At 38.9% G+C, this 20058-nt stretch overlaps 1 protein-coding gene and 1 long non-coding RNA gene across 6 annotated transcripts in view; one reads left to right on the top strand and one right to left on the bottom strand.

The window, feature by feature from the left end:
• The window catches only part of LOC108581104, a 47071-nt gene extending 44265 nt beyond the window's left edge, over positions 1-2806 (top strand). The window contains exon 4 of the long non-coding RNA XR_004176183.1: positions 2580-2806. This is a non-coding gene — a long non-coding RNA (uncharacterized LOC108581104). The remainder of the gene's footprint in view (positions 1-2579) is intronic.
• The window catches only part of SLC41A2 (solute carrier family 41 member 2), a 139347-nt gene that overhangs the window by 4704 nt on the left and 114585 nt on the right, over positions 1-20058 (bottom strand). The window lies entirely within an intron of this gene.

Raw genomic sequence — 20058 nt, forward strand, 5'->3', positions numbered from 1 at the left:
ACCTGAGACAAAGGTTATGTCAGGAGACACTAGGTTTCTAGTATGTTGCTTCAGAGAGTAGAGTGTTAGGTTAAAGAAAAAAAGACCAAAAGCAGAACTTAAAAAAAATTGGCTATCTATAAATAGAACAAGTTATATAGTAAACTCAAAATTACTGAAGTATATGGAGGTTTAATAACTACATTTGCGGATCGAATAAGTAATATATACAGGAGGAAACAATTGTTTTTAAAAGAATGAGGGTAGCTAATTTCTCTGGGATTAACAAGAAAAATAAATGAATAAATTTATATTCTATATTATAATATTACATGTTTACATATTAACAATGTGTTAAATATATACTTATATACACAAATTTATATATGATACATACATCATTTAGTAATTTCTTGTATAATATCTGCCCTGAATGATTTTTCTAGACTAAGGTTGGCAAACTACAGCCCATGGGCCAAATTCAATCTGCCACCTGTTTTGTAAATAAAGTTTTACTGGAACACAACCCATTTTATTGCCTATTTAGTTGATTTTTTATTCCTTGCCACATTCTCAGGAAGTAGGTAGGCTTACTATTCCTAATGTTCATTTGGAGAAATTGAGTCGGAAAGGTTAAGTGGCTATGTAGTTGTCACAGAGCGCATATGTTCCACGAATCCTCTGACATATAAAAAACTTGCTGGCAGATTGCAGGGTTGAAATGTGTTTTATCTGTTTTATATTTTAAAAGATTCTGCCAGAAAATAAAACCAACCTTCTTCAAACAAACAAACAAACAAAAAAACTAAGGCAAAGTCCAAGAAACCTGCCCATGATCACACAGCTTACAGGTGGAGTCTGGTTCAAACTCACCGAGTCCAACACTAAAGCCAGTGTTCTTAACCATCACTACAGTACCTTGTTTTAGTAAAAAAGAACTTTACATTATGAGAACAAACTAGTACAACTACTTTGGAGAACAATTTGGTAATATCTATTAAATTTGAAGATGTGCATCTCCTTAATTCAGCATTCCTACATAGAAATAATGATTTTTTTTTTTTTTTCTGTGCCACTGGGGAAAAATAAAATTGTTCATGGTCAAAGGATACTAGCTCAGGGGCTCTGCTGACTCTAGGTCTCCCTGTTGCTACCCCAAGGACTGAGAAGACCAGTATCTTGGTGTACTTATGGAAACCATACAGAGAAATTCTTATAAAAGCATACTGAGAGATGTGCAAGAATATTCACTACATGTCTGTTTTAAGAGCAAAAAATTGTATCTGTTGACACAGAATGGCTAAATTCACTGTTAAGTCACACAACTGAACACTATGTAGAAGCTAAAATAAATGAAAAATGAACTATATAAATCAACACGAATATATCTCAAAAGCACAAGTTGAATGAAAAAAATGGAAGACTATGCATATCATTTTAATAAAGTGTATAAGTATAAAACTATGTTATTTATAGATATATACATTTGTAGCAACAGTATAATAAATAGTATAATGGCAAGAATAGATGCCAATTTAGAAGGCTGATAACTGTTAGGGAGGGATGAAATGAGCTCAAGAAGGGATACACGGGAGTTATCAACCATATATATGATGCATTTTTATTTATTTTGAAATATTTGCTTCAGATCATTGATAAAGCTGAGTGGTAAATACATGGTTATCTTATTTCCTATTACTTCCTGTATGTTTATATTTCATAATTTAAAAAAATGTAAACAGTTGGGTTAATGGTAACTCACCAGGGCCACATGAGCTACAACTTAGAATATCTACTGAGAGGGACACATGAGAAAAGAAGTCAGTGTGTCCTGTAGAATCCACGAAAGGTTTGGACTTGGAAGTACCAGATGGTGCTGAGGCTGAAAGCAAGGCTAAGGCCAAAAGATTACTTAAATGTCTATGTGTAGAGCTAGCTCCACATTCACCATTTCTGCAAACTGTCCTCTCCACGTAGGAAAATAGAAGGATGTTTTCTGGAGAAACTGAGTGTTAGAGACTCAGGACTCAAAGACACTAGAAACTATGAGGTACTAGCTGAGAATCGGGGGTAACTGAGAGTCTGCATACCTAACCAGAGTATTCCTCCAGATTCATATTTTGTTCTGAGAACAGTCAGGAAGAGAGGAGAGTAGATGCTCACCTTTGGAGGCCCCCAGTTAAATGTCCAGTCCCCATGTCCATTAATGGTAAAGCATCCAGTCAACAGCCCACCCCTACTTCCATGTTACTTAACGTCTCCATGTCTCAGTCTCCTCCCCGTTCAAGACAGAGATGTGATATGAATGTTAAATAATGCAGAATGGTTAGAACAGTGTTTGGCACATTGGAAGAACTTAAAAAAGATTTGCTATGATTTTTAAAAACAGGTTATGAAGAAATAAGAATCTGATTTTTTTCAACAGCAACACTGGGAGACAAGGAGTAACATCTTCAAAATCCTGAGAGGGAAATATTTCCAGTCTATACATCTGTGCCCAATTTATCAATCAAGTGTTGAGAGTAAATGAAAGGCCTTTTAAGACATGCATGTACTTAGAAAATATTTCTCCCATGTTCTCTTTCTTTGGAACTTTCTAGAAAATGTGTTGAAGCAAAATGAGGGCTTGAATCGAGAGAAAAATGGAATTCAGAAAATGGAAGAGGCAACATAAGAGAGCAGTGAGAGAAGGTTCCAGGATGAGAGCTGTGCAGTGGCCCAGGGCACCAAAGCCAGAGCAGGAGAGTGGACTGCTCTGGATACTAGGTCTCCATGATAAAGGCAAGTGGGCAAATTATCTGATATAATAAACTTTTGAGGGGCAAAACACTAATTCAGGCATGTGATAGCTGTTGATGGAGTACCTGCAAAAAAAAAATTAAGAAATTTAAAAATTCAGGCTAGGCATGGTGGCTCACGCCTGTAATCCCAGCACTTTGAGAGGCCAAGGCAGGTGGATAACCTGAGGTCAGGAGTTTGAGACCAGCCTGGCCAACATAGTGAAATCCCATCTGTACTAAAAATACAAAAATTAGCCAGGTGTGGTGGCACATGCCTGTAATCCCAGCTACTTGGGAGGCTGAGGCAGGAGAATCACTTGAACCCAGGAGGTGGAGGTTGCAGTGAGCCGAGATCATGCCACTGCACTCCAGCCTGGGCGACAGAGCAAGCCTCTGTCTCAAAAAAGAAAAAAAATAATAAAATAAAAAATTTAGAAATGTAGAAAACTATGCAAGTGGAAAAATATGGTAATTATCTCCAAAAGAAAATTAAAAAGAGATAAAGAGGAAGAATATAGAATACACCACATGGCTCCGTGAGAAATGACATTTATAAGTTATAGTAATAAAACCATTTATTTAAAAAAGTTTGAGCATTACTACACTAGGAGTATGGAAGGTGGGGAAATAAGGCACAGGGCAAGGTAGCAAAATCCTCGTCTACCACAACTGGAAGTCAATAGATAATTTCTCAAGTTAATAAAGCAAAATTAGCAATCCAAACAAAATATGGGGATAAATAACAAAATAAATAGCTAAAGGAGCTTTGGAGGACTATTAGTAGTTAGAGTTTTACACATACACACACACAATTTAAATATATATGTATATATCCATATAAATACAAACGGGTTTTTTGTTTTGTTTTGTTTTTGAGATAGAGTCGCGTTCTATTGTCCAGGCTGGAGTGTAGTGGCATACTCTCAATTCACTGCAACTTCTGTTTCCCAGGTTCAAGTGATTCTCCTGCCTCAGCCTCCTGAGTAGCTAGGACTACAGGCGTGCACCACCAAGCCTGGCTAATTTTTGTATTTTTCGTAGAGATGGGGTTTCACCATGTTGGCCAGGCTGGTCTCGAACTCCTGACCTCAGGTGATCTGCCCACCTCGGCCTCCCAAAGTGCTGGGATTACAGGCTTGAGCCTCAGCACCCAGTCACAACTGGCTTTTAAAAAAATTGAAATAGAATAGAATGGACTAGAATAGAAAGTAGCATGTGTAAAAAAAGTAGCACTGTAAGGGTATTTCATAAAACTTTTGTTTTAGCTATGAATTTACACATATTTATCTATGTATGTATATGTTTCAGAATAAACATATTTCTTACAAGTGCTGTGGTCAAAATATAAGAAAGCTACTCGGTCAGGCATGGTGGCTCATTGGGAGGCCAAGGCAGGTGGATCACTTGAGCCCAGGAGTTTGAGACTAGCTTGGGCAACAAAGTGATACCCTATTAGCCCCCTGTAGATCCAGCTACTCAGGTTGAGGTGGAAGGATCCCTTGAGTCCAGGAGGCAGAGCTTGCAGTGAGCTGAGATCTCACCACTGCACTCCAGCCTGGGTGACAGAGCAAGATTGTGTCTCAAAAAACAAAAACAAAAACAAAAACAAACAAAAAAAACCTGCTCATTTAACATACTCATCTTACAGATACATCTTACATGTTAGGTTGTAGGGATCTAATGTATCAATCCCCGAAAGAAGAAAACCATGTCTTCTTTCGGTTTGGTCCCTTGGTTTCCAGCAAAATACTTATACATGATAAATGAAATAAATGTTTGCTATTGAAGAAGCTCTATCACTGAATAACTATTACTGTCAACAAGTGAAAATTTCCTCATCTGTAAAATGGGGTTATCATTACCTACCGGATGGACTGATTGCCAAAATTAAACAAGATAATATATGTAAAGGGCTAAGCAAATGCTTGGTTTAGAGTAAGTACTCAGTAAATATTGGTGCCATCATCACTGATACATCAATTATTACACTGTCTCAGAATTCATGGACTTTATTTAAAAGATTGTTGGAATAGAAGTCTGGTTTCTAACACTAATCAGTCATATGATTTATCACTTCTCTGATCCCTCATTCTGTAAAACGAATAAATTTATGTCTTCATAATCTGTTCTAGCTCTAAATTACAGAGGTAAGAAATTTCATTGTGAACTACACAGAAATTGCTCTACTCACCTTTGTGATATTCCCTCTCTGCTTTTGCACATTTACTTATACAATATGAGTAAAGTTCTCTTCCCGTGCAATTTATTTTTAAAGGTATTGTGATGATAAAGTTCAAGCAGGTTTAAATTTATGCGTTTTTTGCAAGTTAACAAAAGACATCAGTTTCCTTGGAACTCTGTGTGTAATAAATTATTAAAATGACAATAAGTGGCAGACACTTCTTAAATGCAACATTTTTTGTTTTAAAACTAAATGATAATTTAAGGAATGCATGCTTTTCCTTGGGAAAGCACATTGAACACACCAAGGGTAGACTGTGCTTTTATATCGTCTGTTTGTTCTTTATGAAATATGCATAACCTCTCTAGGTAAATATGCCTTTTGAAAAGGCAACTTTGTAACCTCAGCTAATTATGCATGTTCTAAATGTATTTCTTGGAATTTAAATAAATATATAAAGTACAAAAATATATATTTGCTTTGGACGATATTGATTCCTTCAGCCAGCTCCTTCTTTGAGCTAGAATCAACATTCCCTTGTGTTAGCATCCCCTTAATGCCTCAACTGCCAATAACCACCTTGTGTATAGTGTGAAGAAAGATGATTTCTTTGGGAGAGGAATGCTTAGAAATATGATACAAATAAACCCGAGAAGTAGCAAATTAATACAGTTCTTCCTAACCCCTAACTTTACAAAGGTTGAATTCAGGTCCCCTACAAAAATATGCTTCCCTAATCCAGGTTTCCAGGCTGGAAACCCTACTCATTAAAATCTAATATTTAAATGTCTGCTAAGAATACTTTAGGATTATCAATGAACAGGAATTCAGTCTACTTCTTATATTCAGATATAAGCATCTTTTCTTTGGTTTGAACTATTTTGTTGGGTGGCAGGTGGGGGAAGGTGGGAAATAAATGGTGTTGTTGAAAAGAAAACTAATGTTTGATTACCTTTTTCCTCCTGGGTACTATAGTGGGTATTATCATCTGTATTTTCAGAAGGGAAAATTTAGATGCAGAATGGTGAAGTGGTTGCCCAGTAACACAGCCAGCAAGTGGTAGAGTCAAATCCAGGTCTGTTTGATTCCAAAGCCCACACTGCTTCCCCCATACCACCTTACCCCTGCTGCGCACTGATGGGGGGCAGCCGAAAAGGAGAAGGAAGTGTTTCTACTTGTAGATATGAAAAAACAAAAATAGAAACACAACCCAAAAAACAAGAACACAAAAAAGACACAGATGAAACTTCCATTTTTAGCAGCATTATAAACAAAATACCCCAAATGACCTACCGACAGAAAACAACGTAAAACGTTCAATAAAATATAAAAACTATCTTTTAAAATGCATCACTGAGCTGGCATGAAGGAAAGGAATCCTTGGAGGCCCAAAACAAAGGGAAATAGCACGCCAGGGTAAGACTATGAGGATCCTGAGCAGGCGGCTGCCCTGGGCCGTTTGTGCCCTCTGCCTCTCCAGGGGACATGGAGGCATCATCCGCTGGTTTTGATGGTGGCACAGGGCATAGCAGACAGGAGACAAAAGCAAGGCCTGTCTCAGGTAGATAGTCTAATGGAAGATTTTCATGTAAAATAAAAAGCTGCACCTCTGAATAAGAAATACACCAGCCCCTGCAGAAGGAGCAGGAAAGAAACTTATCTGACTGTGGTACTACCATGGTGGGAAAAAAGTCTCCCCTAAGAATTTATAACCACAGGTGACCACTACATGGATTTGGGCCAGGATCCAACTACCTATGTGATCTAACAATCCCAAATTGAGGACAGTTGTCCCTCGGTGTCCACATGGGAGGATTGGTTGCAGGACCCCTATCCCGCAAGAATACCAAAATCCAAGGATGCTCAAGTCCTTTACATAAAATGGTGTAGTATTTGTATATAACCTATGCACACCTTCCCCTATACAATTATGCTTTGCTTAATAATGGGGATACATTCTGAGAAATGCATTGTTAGGCAATTTCATCACCGTGCAAACATCAGAGAGTGTATGTACACAAACCTAGATGGTATGGCCTACCACACACCTAGCCTATGTGGTACAGCTTACCGTTCTTAGGCTATAAACTGTATAGCATGTATGTGACTGTAATGAATACTGTAGGCAACTGTAACAGAACCGGAAGTATTTGTATACCTAAACAGAAAAGTTGCAGTAAAAATACAGTACAAAAGATTAAAAAAATGGTACACTATGTAGAGCACTTACCATGAATGAAGATTGCAGGACTGGAAGTTGCTCTGGGTGAGTCAGTGAATGAGTAGTAAGTGAATGTGAAGGCCTGGGACATTACTGTACACTTATGTAGACTTTATAAATACAGTACACTTAGGCTACACTAAATATATAAAAAATCTTTTTGCTAATCATTAAACTTAGCTGAAAGTACCTTTTTTACTTCATAAACTTTTTGTTTTTTACTTTTTAAACACTTTTGTAATGACAAAACACAGAAACATTGTACAGCTGTACAAAAATATTTTCCTTCTTTATATCATTATTCTATAGGTGTTTTTCCTATTTATTTTTATTTTTTCCTTGCCTCTCTCTCCTCTCTTTTTTCTATTTTTGAGTTTTTACTTTTAAACTTTTTTTGAATATAGTAGTAAGTACCCAAACCAGTAACAGTTGTTTACTATCATTATCAAGTATTATATATAATGAAATGTGCTAGACTTCTATATGATTGGCAGTGCAGCGGGTTTGTTTATGCCAGTGTAACTAGGACACACTAGATAACTAGCGTACACACTAGGTACAGCACAACTAGTAACACACTAGGACAGTAGAGCCACGACATCACTAGGTGATAGGAATTTTTCAGCTCCATTATAATCATAGGATGCGATCATATATGTGGTCTGTTGTTGACCAAAACCTTGACACAGAGCACATGACTACACTGAAAATTGTTAAAAGAGTAGATTTTAAATGTTCTCATCACAAAAAAATAATTTTGTGAGGAATGGATATGTTAATTAGCTTGATTTAGCCATTCCACAATGAATACATATATCAAAACAGCATGTTGTATATTATAAATATATACAATCCTTATTTGTAAATTAAAAAATAAAAAGCATCGGTGTTCTAAAAGAGCAAGAGCTTGGTATAAAGAGTCATATGACATAGACATGAAATGAAACAAGATACTAATAGGAAAAATAATAGAAAGCAGAATCAGAACCTGAAAGATTTTAGACACTAGAAAAATCTGGCACAGAATATAAGTATGTATCATATTTTCAAAGAAAAAGAAGAAATGAACAAATTAGTTAGAAAACCAACCAGAACTTTTAGAAATAAAAGTTTCATCCTCTGAAATTTAACTCAATAAATAGGTGAGATTAATAGCACATTAGACACACTTGAATATATACGTAATGAAAGATGAATCTAGAGGAATGGAAAGTAGCACAAAGATATAAAGAGTGGGGAAATATAAAAATAGATGTCATAAATATGGAGGGTAGCATAAATATGTAGAATAGTAATTCTCAAGCACATCTATTTGGAGATCCAGAAGCAAAGAAAAGAAAAAACAGAGGACAGCCGGACGCGGTGTAATCCCATTGGGATCATGCCTGTAATCCCAACACTTTGGGAGGCTGAGGTGGGTGGATAACAAAGTCGGGAGTTTGAGACCAGCCTGGCCAACATGGTGAAACCCCATCTCTACTGAAAATACAAAAATTAGCTGGGCGTGGTGGCAAGCGCCTGTAATCCCAGCTACTCGGGGGGCTGAGGCAGGAGAACTGTTTGAACCCAGTGGGTGGAGGTTGCAGTAAGTCAAGATCGCGCTATTGCACTCCAGCCTGGGCGACAGAGTGAGACTCTATCTCAAAAAAAAATAAAATTTAAAGAGAAAGTCACCATCTTAGTGGGAGATGAGAAAACCAGATCATTTCAAATACACAATTAACAAATTTGATCTAATGGATGTATATAGAATACTGTAGCCAACATTTAGAAAATATACTTTTTTTTCAAACACATAGGTAATATTTATAAAAACTGTCCACCTACTAGGCAATAAGAATATTTTCAGTAAAATCCCAAAGGATTACTGTCACAAAGGCCACACTCCCTAATTGCCGTGCAGGTAGAAATCAGTAACAGATACCAAAAAAATCCCATATTTTTGGACACTTTAAAGTATACTTCAAAATAAATCATGTGTCAAAGGGAAATCATAATGCAAATTATTAAATATGTAGAGCTAATCAATAGTTAAATCTTATGTATCAAAAATTGTAGAATGCTGGAAATGCAGCATCTAAATGGTTATATTAGAAAAGAAAGACTGAAAATAAATGAGTTATGTATGCATATCTAGAAGTTAGAAAAAGAAAAATAAACCTAAGGTAGAATGAAAAAATACTAACGGTAAGTACAAACTAATGTTTGTACTTAGAAAACAAACATGATAGTGAAGACAAAGTCAAAGTTGATCCTCTGAAAAGGCAAATAAGACTAATAAATGTTGGATAATCTTAAGATAAAAACAGAAGATACAAATAAACTATGAAGAATGAGTACTGTGCTAGATATTGACTATTGGCACTCAGCATCCATTCTCACTCCTTTTGTGGTCTTTCTTATCTTACGAGGAGAGAAACGCCTACAGCTATAATTCTCAGACTTCCTTACCAGTAGGGTTCCAGCTAGAGATTAGGTTACACCATGTTGCACTCATGTAAGACTTTGGAGGTATGAATTCAGTAGAACCCCCCCTTCCCAACCCTTTTTTTCCTCCTGTAAGAATACAATGCTGTGGAGTCTTTAGTAGGTATGAGTTTTCACAAGGGTTGACCGGATTCAGCCAGTTAACAGCCTCAAGGTCTGGGAATAGCTGTGATGCTGTAGTAGCTGTGTTAAGTTTCCTAACGTCTCAGTAATACCAGGCATCCTGACTCTCTGGACCAAATCTGCTATAGCAAACCTAAAGCCAGTGGCAGCTCCCTTCCCTCCACACTGGCTTTCTGTCCTCCCACCCTGGCAAGGTCTAACAATGCTTTCAAATACCTTCCTCCATTCCTATCAACACACCTCTATGAGACTGGTATGAGCATCGGTAAACCAAACCTAGGCCAGGCATGGTGGGTCGTCCCTGTAATCCTAGTGCTTTGGGAGGCCAAGGCCAGAGAATTGCTTGAAGCCAGTAGTTTGAGAACAGCCTTAGCAACATGATGAGACCCTGTCTCTACCAAAAAAAAAAAAAAAGTCAGGCATGGTGGTGTACACCTATAGTTCTAGCTACTCAGGAGGCTGAGGCAGGAGAATCACTTAAGCCCAGGAGTTCAAGGTGATAGTGAGCTATAATCATGCCACTGTACTGCAGCCTGGGCAACACAGTGAGACCTATCTCTATTAACAACAAAACAAAACCTAGAAACAATTTACATATACATTATCCTTGTGAATAGCGTTACAGCAGAGTAGATAAGTTAACAAGAAACAAGGTCATTTGTCATATTTAACATTTTAAATATTTACATACTTGACATTTAATCAAAATATGCACAGTCATTTAATGTAGGGTTTTTTTGGTTTTTTTGTTTTTTTCAGAGTTTTGCACTTGTCACCCAGGCTGGAGTGCAATGGTGCGATCTCAGCCCACTGCAACCTCCACCTCCTGGGTTCAAGCGATTCTCCTGCCTCAGCCTTCCAAAGTAGCTGGGATTACAGGTGCCTGCCACCACACCCAGCTAATTTTTTCGCATTTTTAGTTGAGACGGGGTTTCACCATGTTGGCCAGGCTAGTCTTGAACTCCTGACCTCAGGTGATCCACTCGCCTCAGCCTCCCAAAGTGCTGGGATTACAGGCATGAGCCACTGCGCCCCGCCTAATGTAGGGAATTTCTATATCACTCTTGACTTTTTATTTAGTTCCAATGTGAAAAGACAAAAAGTTATGAGTATAATAACAATCTTCTATATTGTTATAGAAGAACTTTCAGTGAACAATGTGTACAGTTTCTATGATTCTTTTCTTTTCCTCTATGTTATGTTTCTTCTGACTATATTTCTTGAAATGTAATTTTGTATCTATTGAATCTAATAATTTAAAAATCAGGGCTTTAAAAATGTGTAGATATGTATTTTACATTACATACATATACAGACAGTTGGTTTCCTTTATAATCCTATGTATTTTATTGCATGCATTTAAAAACCTTAACTTGAGAAGAATCCCTAATATTAAAAAAAAATTCCGAAGGAATCCATGACATAAAATGGTTAAGATCTTCTTTACAAAATAAACTCTTGTAATACTTTCCAGGAGACCTACACGATAACATTCATAGCCTTGATTTTTAATAGTAAAAAGCTAAAAACAATCTAAAAAGTCCATTAAAAGAAAAATGGTTGAATAAATTGTGGAATATTCACACAATAGAATACTGTGTAACAGTAAAATAGCTGAATGGTAGTCCAACTAAATATAGTAGATGAATAACACTTACATATGTGAATGAGTCTCAAATACAAGGCTGAGCAAAAAAAGTACTTAAGCATATATTCAGTATGATTCCATTTTCTAAAACTTAAAAACATGTTGAAATAAAACAACATTCAGGTGTCCAAATAAATAACAAGGGAAAACATAGCCATGAAAGCTATCAGGATGAAAAGTTTCCTCTGGAGAGGAGAATGAGGCACATAGGTGTCTTCTAAACCTGTAGGTACTAGGGCAATTGTAGTGTTATATTTTTGAGCTGACAGGGAAGTGTACTAGTATTTACTATGTTATTATTCTTTATACCTTATACATATTGTTCTTTATTCAACAGTTAATGTACAATTTAGAATTTTAAAAAATATCATCATTCTTGGCTGGGTGTTAACTATTGCCTAGTTACACCTGCCATGGACGCTCCCTCATCTGACCATGACATTCTAATGGAATAATGCAAAGAACTAGAGACAGCTAATGTCACCTGATATTAAGAAATGATAGCCTAAAAATCAAGGAAATATTCAAACTAAATAAGTTATTTCTTGGTTTCTAACAAGAAGAAGGATAAAGAAAAAAAGTGTGAATGAAGCATATATAAATAACTAAAATAAATGAACATTTATTGATTTTCTACTATATGCTAAGTATAATTAGTGTAATACTCTTGATATCCATAGAATATTAAGGAAAGGTGCAATCAACAAAGGCTAGGCCCTGTACAACTTATGTGCTCCCTTTTTACTCTTTGTCCATAGTCAAAATGGCCCTGATTCTACTATCATGACCGCTTCAAATAGGCCTTCTGCAGGTTGCCCAGCAAAACATTTCACTGGAAAAACGCATATTCGCTTATTGAAAAGTGTTTATTGAGTGTCTTTCCAAAGCACTACTCAAATTTGAAAAATTATTTTTAAAAAAGTTTTAAAAAATAGCATACACACCAAAATATTTGTGATGATGCAATAGCAAAGACTTGGAATCAACCCAAATGTCCATCAGTGACAGATTGGATTAAGAAAATGTGGCACATATACACCATGGAATACTATGCAGCCATAAAAAAGGATGAGTTTGTGTCCTTTGTAGGGACATGGATGCAGCTGGAATCCATCATTCTTAGCAAACTATCACAAGAACAGAAAACCAAACACCGCATGTTCTCACTCATAGGTGGGAACTGAACAATGAGATCACTTGGACTCAGGAAGGGGAACATCACACACCGGGGCCTATCATGGGGAGGGGGGAGGGGGGAGGGATTGCATTGGGAGTTATACCTGATGTAAATGACGAGTTGATGGGTGCAGCACACCAACAAGGCACAAGTATACATATGTAACAAACCTGCACGTTATGCACATGTACCCTACAACTTACAGTATAATAATAATAAATAAATTAAAAAAAAAAATTTGTGATGATGGCCTTTGAGTGTGGGGATTGTGAGCAATTTTGACAATAAGGAATATATGCTGTTTTATGAGAAGAAAACTCAATAGACTGAAAAACAAAAACAAAAATAGCCCCATGAAACAATGACCTAACATCCCTCTCTTGACTAAGCTCAGTATAGAGACCCATTTCTTAAGTAGGGGACATATGGTCTCAGAAAACAGATTTAGAAAGATGATTTTGAAATCTGTAGGAATTGAGTAATAGATACCTCTAGAAAGTGAAACTACCTGAAAAAATTTTAATTGCAAGTAAAAAAAAAATCAGAAGTATAGCTCTGAACTTCTTTGACATAAGAAGGGTAAAAAACAAAACAAGAACCGTGATAAGAAGAAAACTCATTATATTGAGAAGGGATTAAAGGAAGGGGCAAAGAAATAACGGAGAAATTTGAACACTATAAAATGAATTTTGTTTTGACATGGGAGAGTCTAAAGTCATTGCTTGGAGAAAGAATATAGAGAACAGCATAGAGTTTGATGTACAAAAGGAAAAAATGCTTAATTAATTAACATCTTGGAAAAAGCAGCTATGAGAAATGACAAGTGTGAAAACCCAGACATAATCAACTTGGACTTCCAGAAGGTCTGAGATACAGCATCACATAAGGATTTGTAGATATAATTACTACTGCTGTTGAAATGCCAAAACTCTATGTTGAGAGTAGAGAATAAAAGGATGTTGATTTTGGCAGAAATCACAGTGGCAAAAACATCTACATTACATTTGGTTATTCAGTATATCTATACCTATCAACATAAAAATACTCATATATGTATGAGAGCTACCTACAGAAGAGTTTGCAATTTAAAAAAAAAAGGTAAATGATTTCTTTTTAAAACTAAAATCAAGAACAAGTTAAGGCTTAAAAGAAAACAACAGTTGCTTAAGAATAGACATATAAATCAGTGGAACAGAAGAAAGTCTAGAAATAGACCTGCATATATATATAGTAAACTGATTTTTGACAAAGATGCTAAGATAATTCAAGGAAGAATGATAGTCTTCCCAATACATGCTGCTGTAACAACCGGATATTCATACTGAAAGATACGAACCTCAAGCCTTATCATATACCATACAAAAATTAATTCAAAATGGTCAGAGACTCAAATAAAAACTAAAACTAGAAAATCTCTAAAACAGAAAAGCCTCACAACTGAGGGATAGGCAAAGATTTCTTAGGATATAAAAAGCACTAATCATTTGCAAAAACTGATAAACTGAACTTCATTAAAATTAGAACTTCTGCTCTTAAAATACATGGTGAAGAAAACAAAAAGGCAAAATTTAAAGATCTAATATACAACATAAAGACTAAAGTTAATAAAATTGTATTAGGGATTTTTGTTAAATAAGTAGATTTTAGCTGTTCTTGTCACACACAAAAAAGTTACTACATGAGATGATAGATATTTTAATCTACTTCACTATAGTAACCATTTTATTATCTATATGTATTTCATAACATTGATATGGAAGTGCCAGGAGGGGTGTGGTCCCTTTAAATGATATGGAAGACGGGAAGGGAAGTGCTGAGGGGAAGGGAAGTGCTGTGTGGAGGAGGGCATGGTCCTTGGCTAGGGCTCCACCCTCGGGCCTGTGCCCATGGACCTATGTGAAGACAGGCATTTTTGTTTCTCTGCCCAAATGTTGCATTTCCCAAGAACACCCTGGCCTGCCACATCCCCATCCTGTGCCTATAAAACCCCCCGAGACCCTAGCAGGCAGACACATAGGCAACTGGACATCGAGAAGAGCACATTAGTGGAGGAACATATGGGTGGCTGAACATCAGGAGGAACACACTGACAGGCACCAGCATGCAAGCAGGCCATCCACCAGCAGAACAACGTGGAGTCTGGCTGGGGCAGGTGGAGGAGAGCCCAGGCCTCTGAGCGGCCTGGCTCTGGGGGAAAACCATCTCCCTTCTGGCTCTCCCATCTGCCAAGAGCTACTTCCACTCAATAAAACCTTGCACTCATTTTCTAAGCCCACGTGTAATCTGATTCTTCAAGTACACCAAGACAAGAACTCAGGATACAGAAAGCCCTCTGTCCTTGCGATAAGGCAGGAGTCTTAACTGAGCTAACACAAGCTGCCTACAGATGGCTAAACTAAAAGAGCACTCTGTAACACATGCCCATTGGGGCTTCAGTTTTAAACATTCACCCGCAGACACTGCTGTGGGGTCAGAGCCCCACAGCCTGCCTGTCTGTATGCTCCCCTAGAGGTTTGAGCAGCTGGGCACTGAAGAAGTGAACCACACTCCCATCACATGCCCTGCAAAGGGGACAAGGGAACTTTTCCCTTTTCAACTGGGGGCTCATCCAGGATTGTGGAAGGTGTGAGTGAATGTGAAACTGTCGGGTTTCCTCTCTTCTGAAACTCCACCACCTTTCTCTCTTTCCTGTGGGTAAGAGGCTCTGTTTCCCTTCATGGAGCTTTAAACCGCCCTAACTGGGCCAGGTAAAACCCCTAGACTTTGTCTCTTTTTTTTCTCTCTCTCACATGGTTTAAAATGGCTCTTATCTCTTTCTTTATAATGTTAACAGTTTTGCTACAGGCTGTGGCAATGTTACTAAGTAAAATGAGCATTTGGCTCAGTCACCAAAGGTGCAAATCAGACCAATTTTTTCCTAGAGGTGCATGTATGCTTCCACCTCGACAGCCACAGGCATGCATGACTCAGGGCACCTCTCCTTATTCTTACCCCTCCAAGCTCAGGTACCTGAGCATGCCTGCAGCAGGCAAAAGCCAAACTCAACAGTCACAAGGAGGGCAGGAGAAAACCAGTGGTAGCCATGATCCCATGGGGTCAACAGATAGGGCGCTTCTCGCCTGCTGTGCCAATGGAACATTTCTCCTTTGGCCAAGGAATTTGACCCAGTCTGAACCAAGGGAAAGATATAAGAATTAGAGGAACCCAGCTGCACTAAGCAAGGGGTTCTTCCCCCAGAATCTCCCCCTTTTTGCCCCTTAAACTGTTTTTCTGTTTTTTTCCTTTTCTGTGTGAGAGGGCTCCCCCTCCCAACTCTGTTTCTGATACAGAAGTTAAGGGAGGAATGACCCCTGCTGGCTGAGAACTGCAAATTCAGCAGGGCTCATTTGAGACACTCTAAACAGATACAAACAGCCTCTGAAATATCTTTTCAGTTCCAAACTCGACTCCTAGCTTCAGGCTGAAGCCCTAGAAAGAAAAACCAGGTCCAAGGGATCCAAAGCCAGGCAACAGGCACAATGTAAATGAGAAGGACCAATTTCTGCCGACTGAACCCCACTCCACGGAAGGAGGCCATGCTTTATGGCATAAACAGGCCCAGGGAACTCAGATTGCCAGCAACAGGGAGAAAGGGAGGCATAGGTGACAGCGGTTAATTCCTATTCTCCAGGTTTTCTCTGCTTCATGGGTTCATACTGCAATTGTACCTATGGCCAGCACCTGCCAAGGTCACCAGGACTCAGGGATAAGAGGTGGAGAGTGAAGGGAGGATGCTCACTTTCTCTCTCCATTACATTCTGAGTTTTCACTGAAAGAAGGAAGGGAAATGAGGGAAGCCTCTATTCCCTGTCTTTCAGAATGGGCAACTAGTTCTCTTCACCACCCGCAGCTTATACTCCTCTGGAGTGTATCCTGAATCACTGGGACTGCTTTGACCCTCAGAATCTGGAGGAAAAGCACCTCATAGCTCCCTGCACAACGGTTTGGCCAAATTATGATTTACAGGAAGGACTGGCTTGGCCTCAGGGACCATTCATTTCATTACTATCTGGCAATCAGAACTTTTCTGTAGATGTGAGGACAGATGGTCTGAGGTCTCATATGTGTAGGCTTTCTATACCTTGCAAGGCAATCCTGACCTTTGCTGACAATGGAGGATTGACCCAGCCCCCATGTTTGCCGTCTCAGGGAAGGCTGCAAGGGGCCAGGCCAGGATATTAAAGATATGAGTCCCAGAGGCATCCCCAGCAGAGGAGCCAGCACCCTTAAGCCCTGCTCCTCTGGGTCCACCCCAACCTTTCTATCCAGCTTCAGCCTCTCCCTTACCCCCTCCTAGAAATCCTCACTCTAAACAAGCCCCAGTCTCACTCTTGCTCCTCCAACAGATGCCCAGTGAATTTGGGCCCGGTAAGGTCCAGGTCCCGTTCTCCCTACAGAACTTAAAGCAAATGGGGGATCTTGGCAAGTTTTCAGATGACCCTGATAGATACATAGAGGCTTTCTAGAATTTCACCCAAATATTTGAACTCTCCTGGAGAGACATTATGTTACTTTTGAATCAGAACCTGATGGACGCTGAGAAGCAGGCTGCTCTGCAAGTAGCAGACAGATCTGGGGATGAGTTTTGTATCACATATAGTGTCAGGGAAGGGGGCGAATATTATCCAATTGGAAGAGAAGCAGTTCCAGTGTATGACCCTAAATGGGATCCCAGTGACGAGGTGGAGGACTGGAAGAGGAGGCAACCTTAGGTGTGCATAATAGAGGGCTTATGTAGAACTAAGACCAAACCTCTCAATTATACTGTTGTCCATGATCCATCAGGGATTTGATGAGAATCCCGCTGCCTTCCTGGAGCAACTAAGAGAGGCCTTGGTAAAGCACATCTCTCTTATCTCCTGATCCAGTTGAGGAATAGCTAATCCCAAAGGATATATTTATTACTGAGACAGCCCCTGATATCAGGAGGAAGCTATAAAAACAGGCCCTGGGACCAGATAGTACTTTAGAGAACCTCCTTAAAGTAGCCACCTCTGTCTTTTATAATAGACAGACCCAGCAAAGGGAGAGAAATGCAGGAAATAGAAAGAAGCTTTAATGGCCCCCAAGCAACCCCAGAATTCCCGGAGTGCACCTATCAACTGCTAAAGATATGGCAAGAACAGCCATTTCTCATTCTAAAAGTTTATCCGCTCCCATATAAGGTTTAATTTCTTTCACCAGGGTCATACAGTTAGTTCAAGGTACAATATTGTTTTTCATATATTTCACTTCTTATCTCTGTAATCTTTGGCACTAAATTCTTTCCCTGTATAATACACGTATAACCCATGTATTCTTAACCTTATAAAACTTGTTTTTTTCTCTCATGCCTAGAAGCCATCAAACTCCAAACAGGCAACCAAAGCCTCAGACAATGACTCCCCTTTGCTAGGAACCCTTAGATAGACTGGGAGGAATCTGACTGCTGTTTTGCCCAAAACAATGCCCCCCATTGGCAGGAAACAGCTAAGAACAGTCATTGTCCATATTCTAACGGCAGTACCATGTACCTCTTCAGAGGGGAGAAATGATATGGAAGTGCTGGGAAGCGCATGGTCCCTTTAAATGAGAGGGAAGTGGGGAAGGGAAGCGCTGTGTAGAGGAGGGCGTAGTCCCTGGCTAGGGCTCCACCCCCAGGCCTGTGCCCACGGACCTAGGTGAAGACAGGCATTTTTGCTTTCCTGCCCAAATGTTGCATTTCCCAAGACCACCCTGGCCTGCCACGCCCCCATCCTGTGCCTATAAAAACCCTGAGACCCTAGAAAGCAGTTACACAAGCAGCTGGATGTCAAGAGGAGCACCATCAGCGGAGGAACATATGGGCGGCTGAACGTCAGGAGGAACACACCGACAGGCACCGGCATGCCGGCAGGCCATGGACTGGCAGAACGATGTGAAGTTTGGCTGGGGCAGTTGGAGGAGAGCGCAGGCTGCTGAGCGGCCCGGCTCCAGGGGAAAACCATCTCCCTTCTGGCTCCCCCATCCGCTGAGAGCTACTTCCACTCAATAAAACCTTGCACTCATTCTCTAAGTCCACGTGTAATCTGATTCTTCTGGTACACCAAGGCAAGAACCCCAGTATACAGAAAGCCCTCTATCCTTGCGATAAGGCAGGAGTCTAATTGAGCTAACATAAACCATCTATGGATGGCTAAACTAAAAGAGCACCCTGTAACACACGCCCACTGGGGCTTCAGCGGTAAACATTCATCCCTAGACACTGCCGTGGGGTCGGAGCCCCACAGCCTGCCCATTTGTGTGCTCCCCTAGAGGTCTGAGCAGTAGTTTATGGAAGAAGCCAGCCACGCCATCGCCGCATGCCCTGTGAGGGGGACAAGGAACGTTTCCTGTTTCAACATCAATGTAAACCTCAAAAATACATAATAACATTTTTAAAAATGAAAATAAAAAGACAATTCATAGACTGGGAGAAAATATTTCAACTACATCTATCTAACAAAAAAAGTAGTATCCATAATATAAAAAGAACTCTTAAAACTCCATAAGTCAACCCACTTTTTTTATAAAAAAAAGGGGCATAACATGAATAGTTAATAAACCCATAAAAATATAGTCAATATCATCAGTCATCAGGTAAATGCAAATTATGATCACCATGATACTACCTTTACAGCCACTACAATGGCTAAAGGTATTAATAGAAAGCCTGACAATACTAGGTGATAGCAAGGATGTGGAGCAACTAGAACTCTCATACTAGTGGGAATGCAGAATGGTATAATCATTTTGGAAAACATCTTGGCAGTTTCTTGTAAAGTTAAACATTTACTTCCATAAGACCCAGAAATTCTGCTATAGGTGTTTACCCAAGAGAAATGAAAATATATCTGCACAAAAATGTGTACATGAATATTCATAGCAGCTTCATGCATAACAGCCCCTACTGGAAAAAAAACAAATGTTCACTCACGGGTGAATGGATAAACCAGTTGTGATTTATTCATACAATGGAATATTACTCAGCAATAAAAAGAATTAAACTACTAATACATGTAACCATATGGATAAGTTTCAAAATATTACATTGAATAAAAGGAGGAAACAAAGAGTACATATTTAGATTCATTATATAAAATTCTAGAAGAGGGAAATATAATTTATAGTGACAGAAAAGAAACTAGTGGTTGCCTAGTGCCTGGCATGGAGGGGAACTGACTGCAAAGGAGCATGAGGAAACCTTTTGGAGGTGAAGGCAATATTCTATATGTTGATTATAACAGTCATTACATGGGTGTATGCGTATGTCAACATGGGTGTACTTTATATAAAGTATGCCTTAATGTCGATCTTTTAAATTGTCTTTGTAGATTGCAGATTTCGTCTTTGTATATTGAGTAGCAGTGTGCAGCCCTCCAAGCCAACAGCCTGTAGCCAGGGTCACCTAATGATAGCCTGTAG

This window comes from Papio anubis, chromosome 9, assembly GCF_008728515.1.
Source record: "Papio anubis isolate 15944 chromosome 9, Panubis1.0, whole genome shotgun sequence".
In the NCBI taxonomy this organism is placed as follows: domain Eukaryota; kingdom Metazoa; phylum Chordata; class Mammalia; order Primates; family Cercopithecidae; genus Papio; species Papio anubis.